Consider the following 9,600-nt stretch of genomic DNA (forward strand, 5'->3'; position numbering starts at 1 on the left):
AACCAGGGTCATTCTTGGAGAAAAGGGGGGAGCTAATTAGCTTAAAGTGGGCATAATTCTACAGGCAGAGCTTGGACTGGGAATCTGGCAGAACAGCCCAACATATATGGCTTACCAGTAGCGGCAGCCATACACTTGTGGTAGTGTCCCCAGCATCCTGTGTGGGGAACAAGTCAAGTAGATAGGAAAATGTAAGATCCCAGGACATTTCCGGGCCCCCTCCTTTATCTCCTGGTCCCCCTTTTTGACCCTGGGCTAGGGTACAAATTACCCCTGTTGCCCCCGTCTCCTAAGCCCTGCTGGGAAGAGCCCCAGGCCCCGCAAAGGGATTTCTCATGTCTGTGCCAGCTATTGTGTAGCCTGACATAGGGGACAGGACATAAACTGTGCATGTCCTACAATTTCCTTGGGTGTCTCCTGTATGTCCTTCAGGACATACAGGTGCCTCGGGAATCTGAAATTGTTTCGACATCAGATGACCCCCGCGTCATCATTTTGTCCTCCATTTTTCAAGCCCATACTATATTGTTCCTCGATCGCCCTCCTCTTGTCCCACATATCTCTGTAGATGTCCAACAGTTTCCTTCAGTGTCCCGCACTTCTCCTGCATGTCCCAAATGTGACTCAGGAGAATGAAATTTTTTTGACGTCTAATGACCCCGGGGTCATTGTTTGCCTCGCCTGTATGACATTTTTCCTCCATCTTCCTCATCTTGTCCCATGTATGTCTGTGGATGTCCTACAGTTTCCTTGGGTGTCCCGCACTTCTACTACATTTTTCCTTGATCTTCCTCATCTTGTCCCATGTATCTCTGTGTATCTCCTGCAGTTTCCTTGGGTGTCCCGCACATCTCCTGCATGTCCCACATGTGCCTCGGGAGAAGGAAATTTTTCCCACATCTGATGACCCCCTGATGACCTCCACTACATTTTTCCTCTATCTTCCTCATCTTGTCCTATGTATCACTTTGGATGTCATACAGTTTCCTTGGGTGTCCCGCACTTCTCCTGCATGTCCCACATGTACCTTGGGAGAACGAAATTTTATCTACATCTGATGATACTGGGGTCATTGTTTTCCACGCCTGTATGAAATTTTTCCTCAATCGCCCTGTTCAGTAGGATTGCGCTGCGAGATTGTTATATTGTTGCTATACTGATTGGTATTGAAATATCTAATGATAGCTGTTACAGTTTTTTGTGGGGGGGGGAGGGTGGTTGAATGAATGTTTTGTGAGTATATTGTGAGTATATTGGTGGATTGGTTTGTGAGTATATTGTAACATGAACTGCTTTGAGATTGTTTGTGGAAAAGGCAGACATAAATTAAAATCTCATCTAAACTAATCTCATCTTTTTTTTTTTTCCTGAGGTTTTTGGCTTTCTGAGGTTTTGGCACAGTGCATCCAATACTTCCTCTCGTGGGCTTTTGCTTTACTACACAATCTGAAACTATTCGCATCGCTTTTATGTAAGCTGATAAAGAGAAAGGGCTGGGGCAATGCTTGTCCACTTTTCTGCTCTCCAATAAAAGCCCAAATTCCCAAGGTCACTAAAGGCCTTTTCTTTTTAAAATGATTTAAAAGAGAACTGAATTGGAAAATCTCTCATACGCAGGACCTTTTGGCTGGAGTTGATGAGAGAGTTGCAAAATCTGCTTCCACCAGCTCTTTTTTCTAGAAGGGTTGTCACTTACAGATTCCATTCCTATTTACTTTGGTGGGGAGGTATCCAGCTGCAGGGCCTTGCATTATGAAGTACCTTATTTCTAATTACTGCGCTTCTGCAAATAATCAGCTTTGGGAGATTATTTTTAACTTTGGTGCCAAGGTTTAGCGCCTTGTGTTGAGGGTAGACAATACTGGTAAAGCATTCAGGTCTCTGAGCATGAACCTGTAAATGTTTCTTGCAGTGCAAGAAAATAAGAATTTTCCTTGTTCGGGAACAAAGAGGCTTTAGGCTTCCTCCAACTGTTGCCATGTGGGTGCCATTCTGCATGGCTGTGGTTTGTATGAATGCTGGAAGCACATGGGCAGGATTGATTGCATGAGTGTTTCTCCCCCCCCCCCCAATCATCAGTCTTTGTTGTCTCCTTCATGGTCGTGTCTGGGAACCACTTCCCAGTGGTGAATCACAAGTGCAGTATGTACAAGGATACTTGAACCATTGGATACTAGAACCCACCCAATTGACAACCAGCCAGGAGGGGAGGCAATGCTCATGTGAGAAAAGACCCATACAATCAGCCCTGCACACTGAGTTGTGGTATTGATGCATATACTGCAGCTTTTTGGAATTGCATTACAGGGAAGTAGCTCCCACAGGGTTGAGTATGAAAGGGAACTTAAAGCTATTTGTGCGGGGGATGCATTGTTCCTAGAAGGAAACAAACCTATTCTTTTATCAAGAAAATCACAGGAATTTCAAGTGAGCCATTTAAAAAATGGTTTGCCCTGACTAGTGAAAGTTCTTATAGAGGGTTCTGCTGATCACTGCGTACATTTTAAGAGAAGTCTCCTGGATGCAACTGGACACCTGTCATTCAAGGTTTGGCCCCAACTTTATAAACAGATGATTGCAAGTGTGTTGCAGTCATCTAGAGGAGGGTCATCAAGATGACAAGCTGCACCTGCTGAAATTCTACACAATTGTTAAAAGTCCAGGAGCCCTAAAGTTGAAAGATTGGCCATCCCTGTACGAGACAGTAGCAGCAGCTCAGGCTGTTTCATATTGTCTAGTCCTGCCTAATCATGTCATATCAGATAGTTTTCAAGATGGTGGAGGTTGAAGAAGGAACATTGATTAAAAACTGACATCTGAGTTGCATCTGAGGCACAAACGGCTAAACAACTACCTGTGTTCATGTTGGGAATGAATGGATGTGAATGGGCCCCATGTATCCATTCCATTTATTCTGAAATGAACACATCCTAAAACAAATGGAAATGGATGGTGTTTCCATTTTTGGAAACTCCTCTTTGTTACTGTTCTTTGTTTTTGTTTTAGAATAAGGAAGTGTGCATCTGAATTATAGCTAGTTGCTCTGGTCAAGAGCTCTGCTGTGCATCTGTCTGGCAGCAGCCATCTTTTTAAATAGCAGCAGATATTTTCCAATTAACAATGCCACCAATGGCATGCAATTATGGCAGGTGGTTTGGGTAAAAACATAGGTACCGCAAGGAGGTTGCTGCATAATGAAGTTCCTGTCTGGAGCTACTAGTAGAAGTAAAATATGCTCTTTTCTACTGTAAAGAGCCCAACCAAAACTAGCTTAAAATAAACATCAAAAGACAATGAAATGAAAAAAAAGAATTAATGAACAAAATTAATGGAAAGGAAAAAAAATTACACACTTTTACTAGACAAGCATAAAGAAACCCATGTTCTTGTTTTGAGTGTTGGTTAACCAGAGGTGTGAACTCTGTTTGGTTTTCCCTTAATGGGATTTCCAAAGTGCTTTTGAAAGTATGCTTCCACTTAGAGCTAGTTAAGCGAAGTAGAGATTTACAAGATGAAGGGCCAACGAAAGCACAGGAATACTAAATGGTACTTGAGTCTTAATGTGCTGGTATTTTCCACCACCTGAAGCTATATGTGAAAAATTTAGCATCCAAACCCAAAACAAAACACTAGAGTGGGAGGGAGGATGGGGAGACGTTCCATGCTCAGCCAAGCTATTTTCATTCTTTGGGAATGCATCAAACTCCACAGTCTTGAACCAGATCTGATATGACAAGACGTTGGTTTTATGGTGTTCAAACATGAGCAATCATCAATAATGAAACAAGGAAGTCGCTTTCTGAAAGCCCAACACTACAGCATCAAGCCAATGTGGCAGTGTAGGAAACAACCCAAGCAATTTCCCACTTCGTTCAGTGGCTGCACATGGCCTTGTTTTCATCTTCAGCACAGAACCTTTGGGAAGCTGGAGGATGGCATGATTGACTATGGGTCATCCCAGATGTATTTCAGTGCATGAGATCAGCCTTAAGTGGAAGCTGGATCTGTCTGTTCACCGAATATGATTGAATTGCATGCCTGAGACTAGAAGGTGTCTGACTCTACAACTCCAAGGTATTTCTTTCACTTTAAAATGCTTAAGACATGATACATCATTCTTTTCCCATCACCTAAAGGTATGTCTGGAAAATTCAATATTAAAAGTGAAATAGAAAGAAGAGCAGAAAGAAAGTGAATTCCACAACAAAGCCCTCGTTCAGTACCTACAATGGGGCTTGCAGGGTGGTACCAATTACTTAGGTGCTTACTCCTGTGCATCCTCACACCAGATGATTTAACTGTTGCTCTATGTATGGTTCTAAGTCTGCACTACTCATCTGTATGAGTAACCACTTGCACTGATTTACCTCACCTTGCCTTCCTCCCCAGACTGCCAGCTAAGGGAACCCCACAGTCTACTTGACTTACCTACCCATCCAAATTCTGTTGGAACCCTGACTTCTGCCTATCCTAACGACATACCTGCCTTTGCACTCCCCCTATAACTCTTTCTATCTGCTCTGGAATCTTTCCTATACCCTGCTACTTGTCCCCAAACCCAGCTGAGATCAGACCTGGTCAGAGTGCTGGATGTGGTAAGGGAGGCACCTGGTTTCAAATCCCTTGTCTGTTATGAAGTTGATGGAGACATGCCCTGTCAGGCCTCCTGTTGATGTCGTGTGCTTGTGGAAAGCTACATTATTCCTTAGAGTTCCAAGAAGCTTTAGATCATGGTGGGTTCTCTAGTAGAACCCTGGAAACAACTTTCTTCTTCGTGAAGTGCAGGAAGAGGAATCTGACGTCTTGAAACATGTCTCGGGCTCAATGGTTATAACGTTTCTTATAATTTGAACATTCCAGAATGGGCAGTGGAGAACCATAATGCTGAAAGTGCTCGCAAAATCTGAAGCTATAGGGAAGCTTGAACCTTGTCCTCTCAGTATTACAAGATCCATTGTTCATTCTCCTTCATTACTGATGTTAGAGCACAATCCTGAGTGCTTCATTGACTGATGCAGTCTCCCTGTGCTGGCCCAGGAGTGTCATGAATGTGCCGTAAAGCACATTCGCACCTCCTTTAGAGCAGGGTGGACTGATGCAAAGATGTACACCAACCTTCCCTTGCCAAAGCCAGACTTGGACATGTGTCGTCCGAGGCAAGCTGGTGCAGGGGTTGCAGAGGGTAGCAGGAGGGTGTTCCAGGGTGGGAAAGGGGTGTTTGGGGGCGGATTGGGAGGTGGATTGGGCACAGGCAGGGGGTGGGATCAGCTATGACAGTGCACGCTGAATTCTAACCCCCACTCCCAGTCCAATTGGCCTTGCATGAGCTTGGATTTTGCTGGCGCACATCCAGGTAGCCCCATGGAGTGGCTGGCATGCAACACAGGATAAAGGGAAAAATATCCCCTTACTCTGTGCTCCAGCCACCACCCACATTGCTCTGGATACAGCACAGGCCACTCAACGTGCCTGTTCCAGTAAACGTCCAGATTGGGCTGTCCTTATCAGGGTGATTTTACTTTAGCATTAATTAACTGATTGGGGAAGGAGATCTTGCATGCCTGCTGCAATTTATCAGAGGCATGACTTAGCCATTTTTTGTTATTTCAGGGTGTTGAAAAGAATAATTATCATGATTTTGCACACAAAACCTTCCAGACAGCAGAGAGGCATTTCTGCAGCAGTTCCTTCTCTAGCAGGTTTCCCCAAACGTTTGTTTATTGAGACACTATTAAAGGTCTTCATTCATGTTATCCTCCTTAGTGCTTGATAAAGGGACTCTTCTGCCTGAAAGGCTCTTGCTGGTTGGTGCCAAAGCTGTGAGAATACTCAGTGTTGTCATCTCTTGATCCAGTCATATTCTAGAATTTTTTTAAAGAAAAAATTGACTTGTGGCCCAATCCTTTTTGGACACCATACTAACAGCACACTAATAGGGGTATAACTGGGAAAGCTGCACCAGTGTAACTGCCTTGGTTGCAAACTAGTATTTATATATAATGAACATAATGATTATAATTTCTAAATTCCTTGTGCTAAAGGTATGCAAGGAGTAGATTCCTCACCAGTAGTGCTCCTTCCGCCATTGTTTCCTGCTCTCCTCCATGCAGTAAAGTGAACCTCAAGGAAAAAGTCACCCTCAAAGCATTCATTTCAACCTTATTTAAGCCACACTGTGTCCATAGTGAGTGACAGGTGAGACCTTGCCTGTCACACAGTTACAGGCAGGCAGGCTAATAAAATGTTTTGTTGGCTTGATGCCCCCCTAAGACAGTAATTGTTTCAGTCATAAAGCCAGCAACTATAGTCATAATAAGCAGATGTGAGCATTGAATCACTGAGCATTAATGGCCCAATCCTAAGCTGCCTGGCACACAAGTCTGCAGCGGTGTCTAAATGGCTGCCGCCACACCCTAAGTAAGGGAAGCAGCCCCACAGTGGGGCTACTTGACCCTGTGCCCTTGACCCTGTTGACCCTTGACCCTTGACCCTGTGCCTTGACCCTGTTGGCGCATAACATTAAAAAGGTGGCAGAGCAGCTTTTAAACTGATCCCTGGGGGAAGGCCGACAGGAGCCGAGGGGCATCCGGTTCGGGACTCCTCATCCCTATGGGATGAGGATGGGGAGGTTAGAGAACAACAAGACAAAGGCAGGGTAGGAGAAGAAATTGGGAAAGGTAGGGTGAAGGGATGTGATAGACGGTTTGGCACAATGAGAGGATGCGGGGACAAAGGAGCAAATAAGCAGCCCATCCTGGGGCATTCCGTGTATAAATGCTTTTATGCGAATGCCCGAAGTCTACGAGCAAAGGTGGGAGAACTGGAATGTCTGGTGACAAGGGAAAATATTGACATAGTGGGCATAACGGAAACCTGGTGGAATGCGGAGAATCAGTGGGATACCGCAATCCCAGGCTATAAACTCTACAGGAGGGACAGGCAGGGGCGTGTTGGGGGTGGGGTGGCCCTTTATGTTAAGGAAGGGATAGAATCCAGCAAAGTAGAGATTGAAGGTGGGTCCGACTCCACCGTAGAATCTCTGTGGGTTAAATTACCAGGCTTGTGCAGCAATGTAATACTGGGGGCGTGCTATCGTCCTCCAGACCAGAAATCTGATGGGGACCTTGAAATGAGGAAACAGATCAGGGAGGTGACAAGGAAGGACAGGGTTGTAATCATGGGGGACTTCAATTATCCTCATATTGACTGGGTCAATTTGTGTTCTGGTCACGATAAGGAAACCGGATTTCTTGACGTGCTAAATGACTGTGGCTTAGATCAGCTAGTCACGGAGCCCACCAGAGGACAGGTGACTCTGGATTTAATTTTGTGCGGTACGCAGGACCTGGTTGGAGATGTAAACGTTACTGAGCCATTGGGGAACAGTGATCATGCTGCGATCCGTTTTGATGTGCACGTTGGGGGAAGAATACCAGGCAAATCTCTAACAAAAACCCTTGACTTCCAACGGGCGGACTTCCCTCAAATGAGGAGGCTGGTTAGAAGGAGGTTGAAAGGGAGGGTAAAAAGAGTCCAGTCTCTCCAGAGTGCATGGAGGCTGCTTAAAACAACAGTAATAGAGGCCCAGCAGAGGTGTATACCGCAAAGAAAGAAGGGTTCCACTAAATCCAGGAGAGTGCCCGCATGGCTAACCAGCCAAGTTAGAGAGGCTGTGAAGGGCAAGGAAGCTTCCTTCCGTAAATGGAAGTCTTGCCCTAATGAAGAGAATAAAAAGGAACATAAACTGTGGCAAAAGAAATGTAAGAAGGTGATAGGGGAGGCCAAGCGAGACTATGAGGAACGCATGGCCAGCAACATTAAGGGGAATAATAAAAGCTTCTTCAAATATGTTAGAAGCAGGAAACCCGCCAGAGAAGCGGTTGGCCCTCTGGATGGTGAGGGAGGGAAAGGGGAGATAAAAGGAGACTTAGAGATGGCAGAGAAATTAAATGAGTTCTTTGCATCTGCCTTCACGGCAGAAGACCTCGGGCAGATACCGCTGCCCGAACGGCCCCTCCTAACCGAGGAGTTAAGTCAGATAGAGGTTAAAAGAGAAGATGTTTCAGACCTCATTGATAAATTAAAGATCAATAAGTCACCGGGCCCTGATGGCATACACCCAAGGGTTATTAAGGAATTGAAGAATGAAGTTGCAGATCTCTTGACTAAGGTATGCAACTTGTCCCTCAAAACAGCCACGGTGCCAGAAGATTGGAGGATAGCAAATGTCACGCCTATTTTTAAAAAGGGAAAGAGGGGGGACCCGGGAAACTATAGGCCGGTCAGCCTAACATCCATACCGGGTAAGATGGTGGAATGCCTCATCAAATATAGGATCTCAAAACACATAGACAAACAGGCCTTGCTGAGGGAGAGTCAGCATGGCTTCTGTAAGGGTAAGTCTTGCCTCACAAACCTTATAGAATTCTTTGAAAAGGTCAACAGGCATGTGGATGCGGGAGAACCCGTGGACATTATATATCTGGACTTTCAGAAGGCGTTTGACACGGTCCCTCACCAAAGGCTACTGAAAAAACTCCACAGTCAGGGAATTAGAGGACAGGTCCTCTCGTGGATTGAGAACTGGTTGGAGGCCAGGAAGCAGAGAGTGGGTGTCAATGGGCAATTTTCACAATGGAGAGAGGTGAAAAGCGGTGTGCCCCAAGGATCTGTCCTGGGACCGGTGCTTTTCAACCTCTTCATAAATGACCTGGAGACAGGGTTGAACAGTGAAGTGGCTAAGTTTGCAGACGACACCAAAATTTTCCGAGTGGTAAAGACCAGAAGTGATTGTGAGGAGCTCCAGAAGGATCTCTCCAGACTGGCAGAATGGGCAGCAAAATGGCAGATGCGCTTCAATGTCAGTAAGTGTAAAGTCATGCACATTGGGGCAAAAAATCAAAACTTTAGATATAGGCTGATGGGTTCTGAGCTGTCTGTGACAGATCAGGAGAGAGATCTTGGGGTGGTGGTGGACAGGTCGATGAAAGTGTCGACCCAATGTGCGGCGGCAGTGAAGAAGGCCAATTCTATGCTTGGGATCATTAGGAAGGGTATTGAGAACAAAACGGCTAGTATTATAATGCCGTTGTACAAATCGATGGTAAGGCCACACCTGGAGTATTGTGTCCTGGTCGCCGCATCTCAAAAAAGACATAGTGGAAATGGAAAAGGTGCAAAAGAGAGCGACTAAGCTGATTACGGGGCTGGGGCACCTTCCTTATGAGGAAAGGCTACGGCGTTTGGGCCTCTTCAGCCTAGAAAAGAGACGCTTGAGGGGGGACATGATTGAGACATACAAAATTATGCAGGGGATGGACAGAGTGGATAGGGAGATGCTCTTTACACTCTCACATAATACCAGAACCAGGGGACATCCACTAAAATTGAGTGTTGGGCGGGTTAGGACAGACAAAAGAAAATATTTCTTTACTCAGCGCGTGGTCAGTCTGTGGAACTCCTTGCCACAGGATGTGGTGCTGGCGTCTAGCCTAGACGCCTTTAAAAGGGGATTGGACAAGTTTCTGGAGGAAAAATCCATTATGGGGTACAAGCCATGATGTGTATGCGCAACCTCCTGATTTTAGGAATGGGTTAAGT

The sequence above is a fragment of the Tiliqua scincoides genome, chromosome 3, assembly GCF_035046505.1.
Source record: "Tiliqua scincoides isolate rTilSci1 chromosome 3, rTilSci1.hap2, whole genome shotgun sequence".
Taxonomy (NCBI): Eukaryota; Metazoa; Chordata; class Lepidosauria; order Squamata; family Scincidae; genus Tiliqua; species Tiliqua scincoides.